The 23,570-nt window shown below is 51.0% G+C and overlaps 1 pseudogene; it reads right to left on the bottom strand.

The window, feature by feature from the left end:
- Positions 1-12,383: 12,383 nt before the first annotated feature.
- On the bottom strand, positions 12,384-16,102 carry LOC116862943 (annotated as a pseudogene).
- Between the last annotated feature and the right edge of the window lie 7,468 nt (positions 16,103-23,570).

The raw sequence follows: 23,570 nt of genomic DNA, 5'->3' as shown, positions 1-23,570 counted from the left end.
TAATTAAAGGAAACACTTCTTTGTAATTTCTCCGTTTAAAGAGGCTCCTGGGTGGCTGTCTTTTAAACACCTGACTTAGGCTCAGTTCATGATCTCAGTGTCCTGGGCTCGAGCCACAGTCATCAGGCTCGCTGCTTGGTGAGGAGTATGCCTCTCTGTCTCCCTGTACGCCTCCACCCTTCTCTCGTGTGCTCTCTCAATCTTTCTCTCTCAAATAAATAAAATCTTAAAAAAAAAAAAAAAAAGAAAGTGAAACACGAATGACCTTTTTCCTATGGGTCAGTCTATTCCTTCCTATTCAGGAGTCTTAAAATTTTTAAGATGTGTTCATAACTATCTCACATTACATTTGAGATGACAGCTCTATTTTTGCACATTAAAAGCTAATTAACACATGTCCAGTTGTTGCCCACATTTGCGTGAAGAAGCAGTGGCAGTTGTCAATTGTGATAACTGTTGAGACACACTTTGATCACTTCCCTTTCAAATATCATTCTCTCTGAACACTATATATATTTTTGTGAATGCAGAATTTAGTACATAATGCAATATACATGGAGAAAATAAGCTTAAAATTGGTAATTTCAGTAAGATATTCATTCTGTATTCTCATTTATATGATTCAATCTGACTCTATTGGATCTTTAGTAAAATTAATTTTGAGTGGGTTTTTGTTATTTTTTCCACCCTGGTTTGAATAATTTAGCCATGTCCTCTGATATCTCATTGCTGAGAAATATCGTGGTAAAAACAAAAGTCTTGGTGTGTTCCTTAAAGATGTGTGGACCTGTTGCACTCACGTGCAGGTGAGAGAGGCATCCGGGTGTCTTCCTGGTTTGCGCAATCATGAATAAAGCTCTTATAATCGTCCACTTACAGGTTTTTGTGTGAAAATGAGTCTTCATGTCTCTCGGGCTGCGTGACAAGAGGAATGGCTCGATCTTATACTAAATATAGGTTTTGCTTTATAAGAAAGTGCCAAACTGCCTTCCAAAGTCCCCGTGCCCTTTGTTGGCATCTCAAAGTGTCCAGAGATGCCATCCCTCCAGCCCAAGCCTGCTCCTCCCCACCCAGCTGGAGGCTCACACCAAAACCCACAGGGTCAGCCGTTGCCTCAGTGTTCCCACGGGTCCCCTCAGCCCAACCACCATGCAGCCTCCTAAGCCTGGGCCCAAGTCCCCTCCTTGCTCCTCCCAGAGGCCACTGCCCTGGCCTCTCTGTGCCACTTCCTCCTTGGCAGGTGGAGTGACCTTCTGGAGAAGAAGCCATTTCATGGGCCTTTCTTGTTCCCACCCTAACTGGACCCCGTCAGTGGACCCCACCCCAGCCCATCCCTCCTCCTGGTCAAACTCTGTCCCTTGAGCTAACTGTTGCAGCCACCCTTGCCTTCCTTCTGCTCCTCCAGCCCAGGATCACCAGCCCAGGCCACTCCCACCATGGGTGCTCGTCACCAGATAAAGACGATGAGAGAGACAGAGTGCGCCCAGACTTACGTGGCCACTCTACAGGCTGCTGGTTCTTACTTATTTCATCCTCATATGGCTTTGTGATTATCAGCCCCATTTTACAGAGAGAAAACTGAGGCACAGAGAAATGAGCTCCTGGTCTGGGGACACTGAGAGGGAGGGGTAAAGCCAGGTTCACACCCCAGGAGTTGGACTTCAGAACCTGTTCACACTATCTGGGCGCTTTCAGGGCCAATGTGAATGTCACCTCTCCAAGGGCTGAGGGTGCTGTCAGCTGCACTTCACCTCTGACACCCACTTGGTTTACAGCCTCCTTTTGGCATTTATCACTGCCTGGGACAGATGTGGAAGGAGCTTCATCCGCTGAATGAACAAAAGCCACACTGAGGGTCCCTGCCTCTGAACGGGTCCTGGTTCAAGCCACCTGAACTTTCCCATGCTCCATGGGGCCTCCTGGCTGGGCGGACAAGGGGCAGGGTAACAGGAGGTTCAAGAAATGACCCCAGCCCAGTTCAACCTCTGTGGCTGGAACTGCATGGGCTGGGGCCTCGTGGCTATTTGGAGCACTTGTCTCATAACTGGGACCCTAGGTCCTCTCCCTGGGAGGAGCTGGGCTCACTAACCGCCACCCCCACCAACCCCAAACAAGACTGTTTAGCAGAGTTCACTAATGCACCTTTCATCACTTGCCCATCAGGTCCCAGTGGCTGAGCCCAGCTGTTTTTCCATGGGGACAGGGCAAGTGGGCCTCATTCTGAGGGGTGGGGGGGGGGGCAGGGACACCTGTTTGTGCGGAGTCGTTCCTGGGAGGCCCAGAGCTCATGGTAAGTAGACTGTCCGTGTCTCTGAACAGTGAGGGTCTTGAGTGTCATGTGTCCCTTCCCTCACACCTGTCTCAGTGGGGGGCTCACCACACCAGGTCACTCCAAACTCACCCTTCTGACCACCAGCTCTCGGTCCCCCACCAGCAGCCAGCACAGCCCCAGCCCATCCACCAGCCTCCTGGCCTCTCTCTGCCTGACCCTTGCAGGCTCGGCCCCCAGGGTGACAGCTGCCCGCAGTGGCAAGCAACAAGGGCAGGACAGTGTGACCTTCAGCAAATCATTCACCCCAAACTTTAACTGTGAAACCCACCCTCTGCTGAGCAGGACACATGGACATGGAATCTCCCCTTGTCAGACCCTTCCTCCTGATGCAGGAACTGCCTATCCCCCGAGTCCAGCTCCAGCCACCTGCTCCAACAGGAAAATCAGTCAGTGGCCCACCTGCTCCCGCAGGCAACCAGGGTCCTAATGTCTAGCACTACAGATTAATGCCTAGTCTAGAATTTCATATGGATGGACTTCAAAAACATGTGTCCTTTTGTGTCTGGATCCTTTCAATCGACATTGTAACTGAGGCTTGTCCACACTGTTCCATGCATCAGGAGGCTGTTCTTGTTCATGGCTGTGTAATATTCCATCACACTTATATGCGTGTGTGTGTGTGTGTGTGCGCCTAGTGTGTGCACACATCTGTGTGTCTGTGTGTTGGTAGGAGGTTGTACCACCTTTCAAACATGTTCTAGCTCATCACTGAGTTCCCAAATTGTTGGCACCTGCAGAATCAGCCCCCATTCTGCCCCCCATTTCCCCCCATCCTGTACTACATGGTCTGCGTGTGCTGTGGTTCTCACCCCATTGAGTCCATGGGCAGCTCCCTCCGGAGCCCTGAGGCAGCAAGGAGAGGCCACAGGCCTCAGAGACTGCGCGTCTATCTCAGTTGGGAACGGCAGCGCTGTGTTTGTGTCGGGTACCACTTGTGCAACTGCACTGTTGCAGAAGCTGGCCTAGGGGCTGGCCCCAGCCCAGAGCTGCCCTCTGGGAGTTCCAGCTCAGCCTCGGTACCAAGCCTCTGCTGGAAGCGAGAATGGCCTCAGGCCTTAGCAATGATCTCAGCATTGATCCAGGAAGGCAAAGAAAGAGCTCTCCAGCCCCTGGGCTGGCCCAACTCTCTACAGCATAAGAAAGCATTGCTGCTTGAAGTGAGACTGCAGATAGGGCCCAAGGAGGGGTTGCAGCTGGTAGGGTCGGGGAGGATGGAACCAGGCGCCAGGTCACTGATCTGCTCCTTTTTGTCCAGCCAAACTCTCTGCCTGCCGGAACCTCCTACCCACGTGCCTCAGGGGACCCATGGGGGTCAGGGAGCCCCGTGGCCCTAGACCCAGAGCCAGGGGACTCAAACACCTTGCCCAGGTGAAGAGGAGCAGGAGGGGCCTGGGGACCAGAGAGGACACCAGCAGTCATCCAAGAAGCAATGATGGAGGCCTGGAGCAGGCAGCAGCAGCGGGACAGAGAAACAGATTTGGACTAAACACGTTGTAGAGGTGAAAAAGGTAAGAGTGTGATGCAAGAGCAGGGCATGAGGAGAGGAAAAGGGGCATCAAAAATTTGGCTTGAGCCACAAGACAGGCTTCTGGCTCACTCTTCTGCTCCTTGAACTCCGTTCCTCATCTGCACCACATTTCTGGGGTGCTGTGTCAGTGTCCTTTTGAGCTCCTTGACCCTGACTTCCCCATGTGTGTCTGACACGTGGGTTAACAAACTCCTGTCTGCTTTGCTCTCTGTACTCGTCTCTTGTCCATCTCACCTGCAGAGCAGCAGATAGAGAACCTAAGAGGACAGAAGGAAGAAGATGTTTCCTCTCCTGCATCACCGACGGGCATCTCTGTAGGGAACCCCAGGCCCACAAATCCCCGCCTGGAAGGGGGATGACAGCCCAGGGTAGGAGTTTCACTCCCAGACCTCTGGGGCTCTATCTCCCTGTCACTACAAGGATCTCCCCGTGTAAGGAAGAGCCATTCTCAGAGTGGGGTCCCCACAGTAGCAGAGCACCAGCTGGGAACTTGTTGGAGAAGTGTCCGGCCTGTCCCAGGCCTGCCACGGCAGAAGGGGAGGCTTCTGATGCACCCGCCGCTTGCAGCCCACTGCCTGCCTTTGGCAGGCCCTCCAGCTGAGACTGGTTACTGCATTTCTTAAGGACGGGGGAAGGAATCGAAAGAGGAGTCATATGTCATGCTATGGGAAAATTCTATGAAATTCAAATGTCAGTGTCCATAAATGAGGTTTTATTGGAACACACTCCCTAATAGCTAATGGATTTTATTGGAAGCCACTAGTGTATAGGCCGTCTCTGGCAGCTTTTGTCCCATGGCCACAACGCCAGCAGCTTCGACAGAGACCTCATGGCCTGCACATTTCTGAAATATTTACTCGCACATTCTTTGCAGACAGAATTTGCCTTCCCTGCCTCCCAGCAGCAAGCCGGTCCCCAAACAGAAACTGCAGGGCTCTGAGCCGGGGCCTCCCTGCCCTCAAGGCCTGTGAATTAAATGGCTGCGTGCAATTGGATGCAAAGACTTTACATTTCCTCGTTGCTTGACCTTGAAGAGAAAGCCTTCCCTTTCTTTTATGATGGAGGCAACCAAGGGCTGCCGTTGCACCACCCTCGGAATGGGGCGCATTGCCCCACCCTTGGTGCTGCTGCTGGGAGCTCAGCCCCCAGAGAAGATGGCAGCAGGGAAGCCCCCTGGGCATTGGTTGGGGTGTTCTCGGTCAGAGGCGGTTGGGGAGGAAACAGCTGCTAGCAGACTACGTATGTATTCACTCCTACAGTGATGATTATGTGTCGAGGAAATGGGTTTCCAATGCAACCTTATGTGTTTTATCTTGTGCATTTCAAAATTTTACTTGATAAAATTTGTTTTTATAGCACAGAAGGCTATAAAAGCCTGGGTGCTGCGGGTCCTTACACCTCAAGGCTGGAGATCTGCTGCTGCAGGGATACGGCTGACAGCCTCCCTGCTGACTGCTGAACTATGGGTCCTTTCACAGCTGCGGGAGAGCCACAGGTTGACTGAGCACTACTCGACTGACTGAGCGCCTACTGGGTGCCTGAGCTCGATGCTCTGGGCGCTGGGCACAGCTGTGAACCAGGGAGAACAATGGTGCTTGCTCTCTAGAGGCTGACATTCCAGAAGGGAGATGCAGTGAGGCTGTGAGGCAGCCTGAGAGCTGCTGAGTACCAGGAAAGGGGGCTGGGCCCCACCATGGTCTTCCCTGCCCCTCCCCACAACCCACCCCCAGCAAGCTGTTTCCTTTTCCTTCTTGTGCTCTCTCCCACCCCAGGGCCTTGGCTTGTGTCAGCCTCTTTCCCTGGGAACTCCTCACAAACTTGGAAAAGTATGACTCATCCCTTAGATCTCAGAAGAAATGTCACTTCATTGGGGGACCCATCTTGGTTCCCCTAATCAGGTCTCCCCTGCTTTTCCTCCCGTGGCACCCTGCATGTGTCCTTTTACCACTCAGGGATTGCTCCATACTGCCATTGCTTGGCACAGTCGGCTCTGGCCAAGCTGGGTCAGTGGGAAGAAGTGAGGGCTGTAGGTTGGTGAGACCCGTGGACCCCTCTGCAGAGGAGGCCCACTGGACCTGTACTCCATCCTCCCAACCATCCATGAGGCAAATACACATTAATCACATACCACAGCCTGCACTGGAGGGAGACCCAGCAGCGAGTGAAAGAGATGACAATCTCTGCCTTCACAGATTACCTTACCCTGGGACAGGGAAGGCTTAGGCTGGAACAAGGAGGAGGTAGAACTGAAGGGGACATGCTCTGGGCAGAGGAATAACATATGCAAAGGTCCTGGGGCAAAGAGGAAAGTGTAGTGTTCTCAAAGCACTATAAGGAGGTGAGGTGCCTCGAGCAGAAGGGCAGGGGGAAAGGGAGAAGAGGATTAGCTGGGTGAGGTCAGGCCAAAGTGGAAAAGGACTTCAGGGGCTGGAAAAGCAGTCGGGTTTATTTTCAGTGAAGCAGAAAGCCAGGGAGGGCTGCAGGCAGTGGGGTTACATGGCCTGATTCTAACTTTAAGACCACCCTGGTGCTGGGTGGATGGTGGGCCGTAGTATGATGGGGTATACTCTTTGAAGCCCCCCACTATTCCTGAGTTGCAGACAGCTCTGATCTTAGTGCCTCCACACTGAGGGGAAACCCAGATTCCCTTCCGAGTCACTGAGTCCCTCCACTGCAGGAGATGAACTTTTGAAAGGATAAACTGAGTCCAGGGCAGACCCTCTGGCAGGGCTATCATCCCTCCACTGGCTGAGAAGCTAAGCCCAACACTGGCCACTGGGGAGCAGAAGAGGGCCCAGAGCAGTTCAGTGCCTATGAGGGTAGTGGCACCAAATGAAGGAGCGCTTGGTGACCCATGCCTGGATCGGATCCGATATGATAGCTCACCTCCCTGGAAAGTCTCTTAGTATCCCTGGGCTGACTTCCTCTAAAACAGGTCCCCGGTCCTTCGGGGACCTCCCATGTGAACTCAGGGAGTGCTCGACAAATGCTCATCACCAAGTTCTCCACCCCTACCCCCTTTCTACCTTTCTTAAAGCAGATTCCGAGTTGGAATCATCTCATCCTCAGGGAGGCAGGAAAGCGCAAGGTAAACCATGGGCTCACTGCACCCACGCTGGTGTTGCAACCAGGAGCTGCCTTCTTGGGCGCCCACCCCACCTCTAGGGCTCTGGCCCAGTATGTGATAGGTTGCTGCTGAGTCCTTTCTTGCTCCTTCTCATTCTTGCCACAAGGGTGCGAGCTAGCATATCTTATGAATACCCCCCCCCCCTTTTTTTTAATAGACAGGGAGACTGAGAGCACAGGGGAAAAGAAATTCAGTACAGGTCACCAAGCAAAAGAGTGACCTGGGGTCTGACTGAGGGTCACAGGCAGGACAACGGGTACCTCAAGACTGCTGAACTCCAGTGCCACCTGATTGGAGTCATAGACATTTATCCTGTGCTGACTGGGGCCCCACATCTGTCTGCAGGAGCTAGTGCTTGGGGGACTGGGGAGGCCATAGCTCATTGGCCCCAACTGGCTTAGACTCCAGTACTGGGGTATCTAGGAGGGCTCTAGGACTAGGAGCGGGGATCCCCACCCCCACCCCCAGATCAAGCCAACCACCTTTAGGGTCTTCCTGTCTCCAGGTTCGACCTGGAGGAACAACCTCCAAGAAGACTTTGTGACCTGCCCCCAGCCCCTCCCGACCTCCTGTCCTTCATCCCTGCATGGCACCTCTGCCTGAGCTCCTTATCCTGAATCATCCCCTGAATCCCACAGAATGAAGCTTCCCTGGGGTCCTTCACTGATGCAGAGAAGTTCTCCAGTGAGGGAACGAGCTGGGGCAAAGGAAAGAATTTTCTCCCTGTGGGCCTCTGCCAGAAGGCCACTGACACCCTAGAGACTGAGAGCTTGGTAGAGATAAAATCCTCCTTTCCCATTGATGGGTCTTGCATGTCTTCCTCCCTGCGTGTCCTCTTGTCCCTACCGGCGGCCCCTGTCTGCCCTGTGGCCCTCCTCACCCCAGCCTCGCCAGGGAGAACACCACTCCAATCACTCCATGTCACCGTGCCAGGCTGGAGTGAGGGTCCTCTGGCCCTCTGCCTGCCCACCACTGCTTTCTGTCCTGTCACTGTGGTGAGAACCAGGGCTGCTGGCTGGGTTCTCCCACGATGGAGTCCTCAGAAAGAGCGACCACTCTCCCACACGCAGCAGACAGCCGCATGTGGACGCGTGCCCTGAATCTCAGCAGAAGGAAGTGAAAGGGGGGCGTGTGGGCCCAGGGAGGACAGGGAAGTGGTCCAAGGTCACACAGCTGGGGAAGTATCACATCCAGCATGAGGAGGTGGGAAGGCGCACTCTAGGGCCTGTGCGGGAGAGGGTGTGCGGTCACAGGGGCACGTGGGCGCATGTCCCAGCTGGAAGAGCGTGCTGGGGTCTGCAAGTGGGCGGGGGTCTATCCTCTCTCCCAGCACTCCCGCCGGACCCACCCCCATCCTGGACCCCCAGGCCCAGGGTCACAGTGGGCTGACCCAGCCCAAGAATGCCAGGCATGGATTTTCAAACACATCTCCACACGGTGGCACTCAAAGAGATCAAAATGCATTTAATGTGGTCTAATCTCATGGCCTATGTCTTTACATACTGCTATGTATTGAAAATAACATGAAAATTCTCCAGTTTCACCATTTAAAATAGATTTGACACTCTATGACCTCACGCAGGGCAGACACCCCGTGCAGGGACCTCCTTCCCATCAGGTCCCCGATCCCGCCCCCTGGACCCTGCCGGGACCCTCAGGCAGGCAGGGACAGGGGGGCACAGCACCAGCAGGGCAAGGGGGGGGGCAGCCACCATGTCCCAAGCAGCACGCACAGGAGTACACGCGGACACACCGCTTCCACAGACGTTCATGTGCACACACTCCTGGGGGACCTGCACGCACTCCCACACGCCCATGCGTACAGCCTCCAGGAGGCACCACCAGCCCTGTGCATGGAGCCGGGCGCCACTGCCACCCAAATGCACCACATGAACCTGTGTGTTCACGGGGACACACACACGAGCAGACACCGTCCGTACGCAGCACTCACCTGCACAAGCAGATAGGACCTCGTGTCCACGTGCACAAAAGCCTCATGGCAGCACATACATTCCACACATTCCCATGTGAACATAATCAGGGCACAGGGCCAGCGGGACTGCTGGGTTCAGCTGTGCCCATGGTCACAGCTGGTGTCCGTCCTGCACCCTGTGTGCCTGGCCCCATAGCCTGGCGAACAGTACACCAAACCTGCATATAAAACACACACTCATACACATGCCCCTTTGGGCAAATACACAGAGAACTATGCGTGTGTGTACCTATACACACATACATACCGCGTATATGTCGTCAGCCCAGACTCACACACACAGGGAGATCCTCATGGACACACACGTGCACAGCACTCCCACGAACTGTGGGTCCACATGTTCCTGTACTCAGGCAAAGCTGTAATTGCACACATATGCTTGTACAGAGATGAGATGATGGTGCATGTGATGCCACACACTTGGTGCTCACACACACACACACACACACACACACATGCCAGCACAGCCCCTTTCCCATATAAGCAGCTCAGTGTGTCAGGAAGGAGGGCACCAGAGGCCACGTTCTTGGCCCACTCCCACCTCCACACTTCCTGGTTCTGGCTGTAGAGAAACTTCTTGGAAATCCCAGTGCCTGCAGGGGTGAGGGTGGGAGTATATGGCTACACACACCTGCACAGCACACAGACCAGACACCATGTACACTCACACGCACATGCACACACACACCCAACACACATACTCAGATGCAGAAATGCTCCCCATTCACCTGTGCTTGGCATATGCACCACACATGGCATGTGGCACACTCAGAGGGTTGGTGCTCTCCACACACACACATGCATGCACACACGCACACACACAACACACTCACACATACGAGGGCACACACACACACCCTCCAGCACACACTCCCCAGGGACAACGGAATCCTTGCTCTGCACACACACAGCTTCTCCCATCCACCCTCCCATTTCAAGTGCACTAAAGAGGGAGACTATTTTGGTCTTTAGCACAAGCAATAAATAAATAAATAAATACAGGGAAGGAAAAAAAAAGGGGACAGAAGAGTTTGAAAACGCAGCATCTGCCTTTGGCGAGAGATGAAAGGCAGCTCAGGGCTGCTCTCCTGCAGGGTCTGGGGCTGAACCATCCAGCATGGGCCTGGGAGGGGGACAGGCCTGAGAGGAGGTGCACCAAGCCACTGAGGTGACAGGAGCCTTGGGGGAACCAGAAGCTCTGGGCTCTGCTCCAGATGGCAGCAGTGGAAGCCTGCCCCACCCAGCCCTGTAAGGCTCTCCTGCAGCCAGCCAGAGCAGAACACAGGCCCCTGTGCCAGCCACAAGTGACTGAGGCCATCTCATCCCTCCCCCGTTCAGCCTGACGGTCTGGGAGGGGGCAGGCAGGTAAGCCCTCCCATATTAACTCTACCCTTGCCCCCCAGAGCTGAAATGGAGAAAGCCAGCCAGGCTCAGGGCTGGAAGCCAGGCCCTGGGCTGGGAAGGAGCTGAGGACCCTCCAGCAGATCCTGAGAGGAAAGAGCTACCTCCGCGGCCTGAAGCACCCCAGCGGGAAATGAAGCTGGGGCCTGAGTCTAGGGCAGAATGCTGGGAGTCAGGCATCCCTCAGGGCATGGACCTGGGGTGTCTATGGGTGGGAACCAATAGCTCATGCCCAGATCCTCCAAGGCCTCCGACCTCAGGCCAGGTCTCCAGCTACCCTGGGGTTGGGTAGAAGAGGAGGTGAGAGGCAAGAACCCTCAACCCAGGTCCCTGGCCTCTCCCGGCCTCCCAAGTCCCACCCACAGACTGCGTGACCTTGCAGTCTGCCTCAGTTTCCCCACTTGGGCCAGGGTCCTGGGTGCCTAGCTGTCTTGAGGGCACGGGTTGAGGTGGCCGAGGCTGGCAGGCTGGGGAGACACATATGGGCTTTCTAATTAAGGACTTCCTTACAGGCCTGGTCATTCGAGAGGACAAAATTCTTAGCTGTCCTGGGAAGGGCCTGGCCTGCTCCATCCCCGCCAGCTGTGTCCTCTACCAAGAACAAGCCCACGCTGGGCAGCCCTTGGGCCAGGGGCCTGCTTCCCGGCCAGCAGAGCCAATAGCTGCAAACTTCTTCCTGATGAGGCTGCCAGGATGCAAGCACCACTTCCAGTCATCTTGGCTGACAACTGCACACCTCTTCTAAGATCATTCCTTCACCCTTCAGTGGGGACAGCCTGGCTGGGACGCCCCTACACTCACCTAGGCTGCCCCAGGTGCGGAGAGCAGACCAAGATGGCCCACCTCTGCAGACACACAGGCTGGTGAGGACTTCGTGGTGGAATCGGGGGCAGCTGGGAGGACAGGCGAGTCCAAGAAAAACAGAAACAACCGAGGCTGCCCCACCTGGGTCTCTAAGGCACGACTCACACTGGGGTCCTGTGGGAATAGGGCCAGTCTGCTTCCTGGGCATCTGGGAACCTGCCCTCCCTTCCCACGGAGCCATCTACTCCAACATTTTCCAAGCATCCCTCACTGCGGAAAGGGTGGAGGCTATCAGGCAGAAAAAGTGAGAAGTAAAACAGGAAAATCTAGTGGGGGTGGGGAGAGCAGACCCTCCATGGCAGTCAGGTCCCATATCCATCCCTGAGACGCACCTCTAAGGTACAAAAGTCAAACTCAAAAAGCACAAACTAGTTTTTTTCCCTAGCCCCTACCCCTATGACTCTGGGAAGCTTTTATCATGATCATTAAGATGGTCTTGGTTTTCCCATCACAAACATCATCTAATCCGCCCGTGAGCAGAAGGAACCACAGATGAGCCCCTCTCTTGTGCTTGTGCAGACAGCGCCCCTCGGCACACACTTGGCCTTCATGGAGGACAGGCCCGTCCAGCCTCAGGGAAACTCGTGGAGCCCCCATCTAAAACCCGTATCTCGGCAGACCAATGGAATTCTCACTGACCATTTTTATAATCCCCAGAAATTAATTTTTTTTTGTCAATCACGTGTTAATTTCTTTCTTTCTTTCTTTTTTTTTTTTTTGTAAACAGTCTTACTCAAGCTATGGTTGAGAAAGCCAAAACCAGTGTTTCTCCCCAAGTTAAAAACCAGCGAGGTGCCTTGCAGCCTGCCAGCCTTCACCCACAGAGGCTGGATGGCCACTGAGCCACCTCTGAGCAGGCCAAAGTTCTAGCCTCAGACAGAAGCCTCTGGCTCCTGGCCTGGACCCCAAGAGGCTACCTCCCTGCACCTGCTCCAGTCTCTGAGGCCAGCGGCTGCCTGCTTTGGTCGCGCATTCTCCCGCCAACCTTCCCAGGCCACTGTGAAGAATCATAAAGCATCTAAAACGCTACTGAGTCTGCAACCGGGGCACCTGGCCGGTTCTGCTCAAACCCAGGGCCCTCGAGCGACACCGGGCCTTTCCCTGGTCGAGGGGATGCTGCACCTTGGCCCATGGTGGCTCAGATCTCTGACTCCCATCTGTAAGGCCGCTGCTCGAGGCTACCACCACCAGCCTGAGGTCTGTCAAAGTCATGCTGGGCCTGGGGGCTACAGCCATCCTGGTCTCCACCTGCCTCGTCCTCCTCATTGCGGCTCAGGAAAGCCAGCTCATTCTCGGAACAGAAGGAGTTGGCACTGGGCAGCAGAATTGGTTCTCCACCAGGTCTTTGGTGCTGCAGCGGGGTGTGGAGGGCACCTCGTAGATCTTATGGAAGTGGGAGTAGTTGATCTTGTACTGGTTCTTCTCCTCGAAGAGGACATGCTTGAAGCGGTGGCCCCACAGGATCTCACTGGCTAGATATGAGCTGCAGGCCTGCATGGTCATGGCCGTGGCCTCCACCATGCCCTCCAGGATGACCACGATCTCGAAGTCATCCGTCTCCAAGTCCTGCCAGCTGATGCCAAACAGCGGGCTGGCCTCGTCAATCTCATGCAGGATGGTGATGGGGGACACGAGGAAGATGCGGTCGAGGCCCTTGTCGAAGCCGACATCGATGTCTATCTGGTCCAGGGGGATGTACTCACCCTCCTCGGTGACCTGCGGCTTGATGAGCTGGGCCCGCACGTGTGTCTCCACGATGTGGCTCTTGCTCAGGTTGCCCATGCACCACATGAGGCAGAGCTTGCAGTCGCGCAGGGCCACCACCTCACTGTAGCTGAACAGCAACATCTGCGCCCACTTCTTGGACCGAGCCATCTTGGCCATGATGGCAGCCGATCATGAAGGAGTCGATGATGCAGCCCACGATGGACTGTGCCACCACCATGAACACGGCCACCAGGCATACCTCCATCACACAGCGCAGCCCGTAGCTGATGGTAGCCTGTGCCTTAATGGAGAAGAGGAAGGCAGCCATGAAGCCATGCACCTGCATCACGCAGGGCGTGAGGCCACGGGCCTTGGCCGACTCCAGATTGCCGTGCGCCATGGCGATGACCCAAAAGATGACACCAAACAGGAGCCAGGAGGCGAGGAAGGCCAGCGAGAAGATGAGCAGCATGTAGCTCCAGCTGATGTCCACGCAGGTGGTGAACATGTCGGTCAGGTAGCGCTGCGACTTCTCATCCATGTTGGCGAACTCGATGTTGCACTGGCCGTTCTTCTTGACAAAGCGGTTCTGGCACTGGCACCGCGTGTGCACCTTGCCGTTGCGGAAGCCGTTGGCCCCCAACATGGTGACCAGGTGCATCCCATCCTCCTCCGATGACACGATATTATAGGGGTTGGCCCTGCCAACCGAGGTCATCCTGGGGATGGGGGGGGCACTGGCTCGCCCCCAGGCCGGCTCCATTGGGGGCGGCTCCTGCAACAGAGAAGACAGAGGGGTTGGCAGAGCCCGCCACCCCGACCCAGACTTCTGCCCCCACCTGGGGCCCTTGGCCATGGCTGGCGGCCTTCACCCTGACTCACCCCCACTGAGCTCTCCATCTTCCCTCCTCAGCCAGCCCCTCACCCTCCTTCTTGGCTTGGAAAACAGACCTGGAGTCTCCCAGGAGCTCTGGCCAAAAGCCTTCATCCTCAGTCTATCTGAGCTCCCCCCTACCAAAGGCTCCACTTCCAAAGTGTATTTATGATCCTATCTCTTCTCCCACTGCCGTGGGAGAAGTCCCCATCATCACCCACCCAGACCAGCATGGCAGCCGCTTTGCCAGCCTTTGTGCTCCGGCCCCCACTCCGGTCTAGAGGCAGTGGGGGAGCCTGGCTGTCCTCTGCTCAAAGCCGATCTCTCCTGGCACCTGCGAGGCCTGCATGAATGGAGTCCAGGGCCCCTCAGCTCTCAGGTACAGGCTCCTCACTCACTCGCGGCAGCTCACAGCCTGTGCATTGCTCCTCAGGACAGTCCCTTACACTCTCAGCCTGGGGTGAATGGGGCTGCCTCACCTCCCTCAGTCCCTGGCCTCCATGCCCAGGAGCAGCTTCCTGAACATGTGGGAGACTGTAACCCCTCACCCAGGTCCTCATGGTAACCCCAAAGCACCGCCTTTGGACCCCATAACAGTAGTAACAGTAATGGGAAGGACAGGTCTGGGGTCGCACTCACCCACTGATCCCACTGTGAGACCACTGGCCTCCTGAGCATCACGAGTTTGCTGTGTGGTTCACTGCTGCCTCACCCCCCGGGACTCGAGCAGAGCCTGGCCCCAAGGACGCCATCCTGATGCTCGAACCCTGTACCCCACTGCACCCACTCTCAGTGCCCATACACCACAGCCTCCATCTGTAACTAGGAGGGTGTCCACGGGTCAGTACCCAGAGGGGTCAGTGACTGACCCATCCCAGCAGCCTTCCCCATCACTGCCTTTCTCAGCTCTAAATGACAGCATCCAGGAAACACTCAGAGCATCACTGTCCTTGGCCCATTCAGGGGAGCACTTGGTGGGCTTGTCACACACACGCACATATGTATACACACCAAGCTGTCTCATGCATGTCCCACGGCATGACACCTGCAGCCGGACACACTGCTTTCAGACCCATAGCCCACGTTCAGCCCACAGATGGGCCGGTAGCAGATGGCTACTCCCTCCCCCAGGGCCCTGCTGGCTCCAGCCTGGCCTGTTTGTGCCAGGCCGAGGCACCTGCAGGCCAGAGGCCATGGTGCCGCCTGGCCCTGTGGGCACTGAGGCCATCTAACCCTGAGTGTCAGGGCTGCAGGTGCTCAGGCCCTCAGCCTTGTTCAGCAGGGCTGAGCTACAAGGAGGGGAAGAACCCTGGCCGGCTGGCCTGGCCAGGATGCTGAGTCGGGCATACGCCCCTCCACCACTGGGGACCCCATTCACCCCAAGCCCCCACCTGTTCACACCAGGAGGCCAGTGTTAGACAAGGCTGGGAGCTCTCAAGTGCCCAGAAGACAATGAGGCCCCAGATAAGAAGGTCCCAGGGCAGCCAGTCCAGAAGCAGAGGCAGGTGGCTGAGCACCCACCAGAAACCCAGAGACGGGAAGTGACATAGCCAGAGGGAGACAACATTGGAATTTAGCCCCTGTCTGTGTGGCCAGGTGTAGCCAGGGCCTCGGAGGGAGCACAACATCTGACTTCTGCTTCAAACACCTGGGAGACAGGTGAGGGAGAAGTCCACATGAGCAGCCAGGCTGCACATCGCTCCTAGGGTCTTTCTCTGTTGCCAGATGTTTCTGAATCTCCAGAGTGGGCACGTATATAACACTCATGGCCCTTACTAAGCAAATGGTCTTACATTATCCTAGCAAAACCCCAAGAAGGTGGCTGCCATCATTACTTCTACCAAGAATGGAGATTCAGAGAGGTTAAGTGACTTCCCCAAAGCCACACAGCCAATAAGCAGGAGAGCTGAAATTCGAACGAGTCTAGCTAATGCGAGGTCTCCTGCTGTGTGCACGTCAGGCTCTGTGGGGGTCTCTTCTCACACTGCCACCACCCCCCACAGCTACTCCAACTGGCCACCTCACCATAGGTCTGAGGAGCTGAGGCCTGGGGCTGTGATGGTGGATGCTGTTTCTGCCTGGTCCAGGAGGCAGGGAGCCAGGGGGGTGGGGACCCCGGGTACTGTGCCGAAAAGATGGCTCAGCCCCAGAATCCTGGGCCCTCCAGGCGGAGGAGGCCAGGGCCCAGTACTTAGATGCTAGCAACAGGCCACTGGACCGCAGGGGGAAGGTTTATGTGGTCTGAATGCCTTGAGGGACGTCTAGCAGCGGGTCATGGCTGCTCCAACTGGGGCTCTGAGCAGCTCGAGGCCTGCAAGGGACAGAATCAGAAGAATCAAAGGCCAGATAGCCCAGCCTGGTGTGCTTCTCCCATCAGCTGGGGAGCCCCACACCTGGCCAGCTTCCAGGCCAGGATGGGAACTGCAGTGACTCCTGGTGTTTCTCCCTGGGCTGCACACCTGGGACCCACCCAGACTGTCACACAAGCTTCGGAAACCCCTCTTCTGTTGATGTTCCTCCTCAAACCACACAGAAAATCAACAAGTTCACATTGACACTTGCCACCCTGTTTCTCAGCTAGCAACTGAGACTATGATCAGAGTCACTGTCCAAAGTCACCCAGAAACTAAGGTTTAGAGATAGAGTTGGAGCTCCAGGTATCGTTCCAGTCCTCAGCTTTCCATGGCCCCATCCTGCCATGTGCGTATATGTATGCGTGTGCGTGTGTATATGTGCATGTGACTCTCGGGGTGTGGGGAACCTCTCCCAGGCTCTTGGTGAATGCAGCTCCACAAAGAAAGATATGGAAGAGGACCCATAAGTAGAAACCCCAGCACCACAAACTTGACAAATGTCCCAAGGACACTCCACGTAGACAAACACAGGTGTGGCAAGGTCACACAGCCTTGAGATCTTTAATGACTCGATTTCAGAAATGTGGGAAGACATCCCCAACCAGGGATACGCAGGCCTGTTGCCTACACGCTTGCTCAGTGGATGCATACAGTTAGACCAGAAAAGAAATGTTATTAGATTTGTTTTGCTACAAGAGGCCTTAGCAAGTAAGGAGACTGGATCCCCATTTCATAGATTTGAGAACTGAGGCTGAGACTTGTCCCAGGTCACAAACCAGTTCATGGGCTTGGATGATATGGTAAAGGCAAGGGTTATGATCACTGTTGGTAGACGCCAGTGGGGAGGTGTTGTCTGGAGGGAAGTGGCAGAGAGGTCCCTGGGTGAGCTACCTGAGATAGATGAGGTGACTTTGACACTGAAGGTGGGTAGCTAGGCAAGTCCAGCAGGCAGAAAAGGGGACGGTGCAGTGCAGAGACCCAGACACCTCTGGGAGATGGAGAAACTGTCCCCAGCCCTGCTGTCTCTTGAGCCCACTTCTCTGCCAGCCATAGCTCTGTGGACACAGACAGACTCCCAGCCACCAGGGCATTTGGAGCACAACAGGGCCTGGGCTGGGAGCTTTTAGAGAGGCAGCAACCACATGACAAAAAGGTAGGGCCCAGAAGTCACTGGGAGGTGCCTCTGGATGGAGCAGGACACCCCATGGCCTGTCCCCCGAGGCTCTGGGCACCTCAGGTTTTGGCACATCCAGCAGGGAAAGAGGGCAAGGCGGGGGCCCAGTCTCAGATGTCAAGAAAGCACCAGCTACAAGAGCGGGTGGAGCTGAAGGCCCCCCCCCCAGCCCAGGCCTTTCCGCTGGCCGAAACACTTCGGAGGAAGGAGCACACTGATCAGTGCCCTCTGTGTGCTCTCTGCATGCCCGACCTGGTTCAAGGAGCCCCAGTGACCTCACTTAATCCCTGCAACAACCTTATGATTATTATCCCCATTTTCCAGATGAAGAAACTGAAGTGCAGACTTAGTCACTTGCCCAGGGTCACATGACCCCTAAGCAGCAAGTTTCCAGTCTAGAAGGTGGGAGAGAAACCAACCCCCATCACTGCCAGGCCCCAGGGTCAGACCGCAAGCCTGACACTGAGTTCCCATCTCAGTCCTTCAGGTCCCGAACCGTGTGCTAGTAAGACAGACAGCCCCAAATCTTGGCACTAAAAGCAGAGGTGAGCCCCTCATGGACACCCCTGACCAAGGGTCCTTGCTTGGAACATCCTGGAGCACTCACTACCTCGTGATCAAAGCCTATAATGGGAAAAAACTCCTCGGAGATCCCGTGGTTCCAGGACAGCCAGCGCGTGGCCTGTGGGCAGCTGCAACTATCTCCCCCCGTGTCCGACGACAGCCTCCGCAACTATCCTACTCTAGGAACTGCCGACATCTTTAGCGAGAGAGCTTGACGGATCCAATCTTCAAGTTGCAGGCAAGGAGACTGAGGGTCCGAGCAGGGCTCATAAAAATGAACATTTTAATCTAATAAATTTTTGTAAGTTGGCACTCAAATATATTGTTGATCCTTTTATTATTATTATTTGCCTGTAGTTTTGTACTTCATGGATTTGGGAGTCTTTTTAAAGATCAATACGACTCTGAGACTGGGTTTGGACACACGATATGATAGATTTGAGGAAATATCTGTTGACATTCTTTATGTTTCTTGTTGGGAAGTATTCATTTCCTGAATGTCCATATTTTGCATGTCTTAATGTCAGTGACATGCTGAGACTAAAGGTCATGAATTTTTGCTGATAAAGGAAAACAAAGAAATTGGTACATAAACTAGAAATGCAGACAACAAGAATATGATATAATTTATAAGGTAAAGTTATACATCAATAGACACGTACTTAGGAGTCTAGCATCTGAGTGGATTTTCAGCAGAAAAATGATGAGCCTTAACTCCCAGGATAGATGCTATGGATGCTCTTTGTTGGTTAGTCTAAGTGCCACGATCCCTGCCTACCACAGGTGGTGTGTTCCTGACCCTTATGTTTAAACAAATGTGAGTTTTGAAATCTTAGGCAGGGAGTACCTACCTAAGAAAGGTTAAGGAAGTGTGAATAACCTCCTGATGCTTCTCCAAGGTTCAGCCTTTCAAGCTAAGAGCAAAACACCTGAGCAATGTTGAACATTTATTTTTTATTAATATTAACTATTTGTATTAACTATAATACTTAATAAAATACTGAGAGAGAAATATATGACTACCTCTCAGGAAGAAATCCCTCGAAATCCTGAGTGCTGTGACAAATCCTATATTCCTCAGTTTAATTATTATTATTAGTGTCACATCAGAATGTTCCCTTTTTAATACTAACGCCATGAACAAAAATAACTTAAAAAAAAAGCGGGGGGTGGGAGGTTGGGGGATCCAGGTGGTGGGTATTGGAGAGGGCACGGATTGCATGAAGCACCGGGTGTGGTGCAAAAACAAGGAATACTGTTATGCTGAAAAAAAAAATTAAAAAAAAAAGCACTCTCACACCTCACTTGGTATATTCAAGTTCAACACCAGCAATTACAGATGATCAACTTTCTGTTTAAACTTTTAAAAATGGAGTGCCTGGGTGGCTCAGTCATTAAGCATCTGCCTCCAGCTCAGGTCATGATCCCAGAGTCCTGGGATGGAGCATTGGGATCCCTGCTCAGGGGGAGTCTGCTTCTTCCTCTCACTCTACTACTCTCTGTTTATGTCTCTGTGTGTGTGTCAAATAAATAAAATCTTTTTTAATTGAAAAATAAATAAAAAGATAAAAGATGATTCTTATGTAACTTGGCAGATTTCTTAATTTTCTTTCAAATTCCACAATACAAACACTGATGTTCCTAGAAACTTTTCTATGAAAGTTAAAAGAGAAACAGTAAAATTGCCAAAATCTTGTGATATTTTCCCAAAACTGTAAACTGTAGTCCCATCTTGGTGAGTCAGGTTGAAGGAGTGGAAACAATCTGAGTAAAATCATGGGAAAGTCCTTGAGTAGAGAAAAGTAGTACTGTTTGTGCAGAAGTAGCATAGGTGTGTTGGCGGGGGGTGGGGAGGGGAAGATTTAGAATCTAGCATGGCAGAGTAGTAGCCCAATCAAGAAACAGAAGAAAATCTCTTGTGTGTGCTTTGTTATATAAAACAGCATACTAACAGCCTAAAGACCAGCAACACAAAGGCACAAGGATAATAATACAACAGATATGATTTATGAGGTAAAGAAAAGCACATATTGCCAAACTAACCTATTGTGGATATTCAGGAATGCTTTTAAAATTTTAAAACTACAACTTCATCTTTCATTAGCAGACTACCACAGTTTATTTGGATACAATTATGAGTTATTTGTTTAAAATACTTACAACTGTTACTTCTTCTTCATAGGAAACTTACCTGCCTTTACCAAGATGTTGTCCTTCTCCAGATTTACACTTTTTATTACTACTGAGGCAACCAATAATTTTATATTTGATGTTGACCTTTTTAGATAATTTTACATTAACATTGTCAAATAGAGCATTATGAACTTTACTTGGATTCTTTGTACTGTGCTGGGGAGAGGAACATTTTACTTCTACTCTTGAGGTTCTTTGGTTGGTCTAATAATTAAATTGACTTAAAACAGATGAACTGGGGCACCTGGATGGTTCAGTGGGTTAAAGCCTCTGCCTTCGGCTCAATCATGATCCCAGGGTCCTGGGATCAAACCCACGCATTAGGCTCTCTCCTCAGCAGGGACTTTGCTTCCCTTCCTCTCTCTGCCTGCTTGTGATCTCTGTCTGTCAAATAAATAAATAAAATCTTTAAAAAAAATAAAAAATAAATAAATAAAACAGATGAACTGGAGTAAGACAAAAGTTTAATAATTATTGTATAACTAACTCCAAGGTAGGGAGTAACCCCTTGACATGGCCAAAGCCATCACCTTAAATACCATCTGTAGCTCAAGACAAAGGAAAATTTTGGGGGGGGGGAGTCAGTTATAGAGGTGACTAGGAAAAGACCAGTAAACAAGGCTGAAGTTGTTATGCATATTGAGATTTCTGGACTGTTGAGTCCTTCCCCTTTTCCTGGCACAAGGCAGGAGACACTCTTACAAACAGAGGTTTCCCTTATGAATATAAATGTCTCTTATAAAAGGATACCTTCTACTCAATTTTCAGATCTTCTTTTGTGTCTGAATTTTCTTAAAAATACCCAGCTTAAAAAAATTGCTAGGACAAAGAGGCATGTTTTGAGGTAGCAGATCCAATGGATGAAGAAATCAAATCATTATTAGAATTAGTTCATTTTCTACATAAGCCTTGACAATATGGACATAAAACTGCCTTCATCTAATCCTTAGTGAAGTTTTTCTGCTGCTATTAGAAGAGCACATCAACAGCGATTGCTTTTGTGTGTGTGTTGTTTTGCGCACAGGGAAATTTAGGGTTTAACATGAGTGAAAATCATTTAGAAGAGTTCTTTGACCTCAGTGAAAATGTATGCATCTCAGTGATCTAATAACAATCTTTTGCAACTGCTAATGATAAGTCATCATCTTTGGAAGCAACTGGTGATGTAAATTTACCAGAGAGAGAACTCCAATATGGAAAAAATAGAGCCGCAATTAGGACATTGCTCAAGAAACAGGATCTTCAGGAGAAAGAAAGTGTTCCAGAGAATGAACAGTCTTTACAGGATAGTATGCTTTTCTACATCTTGGAAAAGCTAAAAAAAAAAAAAAAGTAGGTGAGCATATAGGTAGAAATCCTACGTTTTAACATCAAAATCTGGAGAGTAGGAGCACTGATTGATATCTCAAGGACAAGACGGTTTTCCTTTAGGCTACTCATTCACAAAGCAGACATAAAATGCACACGTGGTGGGCCATAAATCAAACTTGTGGTTTGAGCAAAGTTTATATATAGTCATGCTGACTTAGAAAGAAGTCTAAAATGGCTTCCTTAGAGAGATTTTCTTTCATCACAATCTTAAAAAAAAAAAAAACAAACTACTTTCAGGGGGCTGGCTCAGTGGGAAGAGCATATACCTCTTGATTTGCAGGTCATGATTTTGAGCCGCATATTGGGTGTAAAGATTACTCACATACTCGCTTACACAAACACAAAATAAGTAAATACACACATGGGTACACAGGAAAAAAAAAACTCAAAGAACACTTCTGCTTTCTTTTGAACTGGTTACTGTTGCTTCTTCAGCAAAATTGTCTGAATTTTCATGTGGTCCGTGACATTGCTGAACCCCATGGTAGATAGTAAATGGCATCAAATTGTTGTACAAATGAAATATTCACCATCAACTCGGTTTAGGAACAGAAATTACCTATTCACTTTTTCACTAAAGATGAATTTCTTCCATTTTAGCTCATTGCTCCTAAAAATAATTTTTTGCAGTTTAAAGAAGAAAGATATTCTGAGACAAAACAAGTAGTTGCATGTTTAAACAATATAATATACGGTCAAGCCACCCCAGCAAGAGCATGTAAATTATTCTTTATATGCTGTGTGGCAGCCTCCATTCCATGCTCTTACTTCACGCACAACCCATTGGTAATTCTCAAGTTCCTCACTATCTCCACCAACTGGTCACTTGGTGTATATTATTGCATGCCGCAGCCTATGGAAAGAACCCTATCAGTATTTACTGGCTGCTTTAGGCCAACAAATAACCTGCCACCAGGATATGAATGTGTAAGCGGTCCTATCCCTTGTATCTGAGTGTAATTTGTCTTTCAATGATCCCTCTGCACACTGTCTTTGACAGAAAACTGACAGTTCTATTTTACTCAAAAAAGGATGAACAAAGGAAGGACAGGAGAAGGCTTGTCTTCTTCCAGATTTAACGTTGGTTAAAGTAAAACCACTGCTCACTATGCATACACCTTCTTATACTCCATGAGCTAAAAGCATGACCGAAGTTTGAGGTCTCTCAAACCAATCTCACTTATGTTAATTCAATTATCACTCATTATAAATAAAGAGTAAAAAAAAAAAATCTAAGACCATTATCAGAGGAGACAGGATGCTGAGACAAACAGAATGAACCAAGACATATGGTTACCTGTGGGTGAGAATCTAGTTATCTGTGCCTTTAGTAGTGTTGTTCTTGACTTAGTGGATAAAAGTCTGGGGCAGAACTGATTCCCAGTTCATCAGCTGCCTGGATGTCTAGCTGAATGCTGTAACAACAGAATATTTGCACCGGTCTTGAGTTTTGTTTTGTTGTTGTTTTCAAACAAGTGTTATTAACTGAACAACCAAAAAACAGGAGCAAGTTGGGATTTCATCAAACCTACAGGACTGACTACAGTGGGGCTACCTACCAATAAATGTTGGATTGTGTTAGATATTTCATTTAGAGACTTGATTTCTTTTTATCATTATTATTATTTACTTTTTATTTTAATTACCGTATAGTTAACACACAGTGTTACATTAGTTTCAAGTGTACCGTATAGTGACTCAACACTCGAGACTTGGTTTCCTATGTCAGTTGAGTGGGGTGAGTGGAACCTCACCAAATCTAACTCACTAACGTCTAACTTCTGACTGGAGAGCTTCACTCCACTTTCTCATGTACTTTAGGATATATTTTATTAGAGTTGCCTTCCTTCCAAAATTCTGTAGTGTGTTTAATATCCATTATAATTTATAATTATTTTATATAAAAACACTGACATTTCTAACTCCATACAGAACAAAAGGCCATAATGGTTTGTAGTCTTAAAAATGTGTTTCTAGGTTTTATCATATGAAGGTATGGAGTGGACATGAAAGACAAAACAATTTCTTTCAAACCAAAAAGACAGTTGATGATTTTATTTTTTTGAAGTGTGTGTGTGTGTGTGTGTG

Source organism: Lontra canadensis, unplaced genomic scaffold, assembly GCF_010015895.1.
Source record: "Lontra canadensis isolate GAN:19392208 unplaced genomic scaffold, GSC_riverotter_1.0 scaffold402, whole genome shotgun sequence".
In the NCBI taxonomy this organism is placed as follows: domain Eukaryota; kingdom Metazoa; phylum Chordata; class Mammalia; order Carnivora; family Mustelidae; genus Lontra; species Lontra canadensis.
The sequence above is the reverse complement of the archived record's forward strand: the minus strand, read 5'-3'. Positions and strand labels throughout refer to the sequence as shown.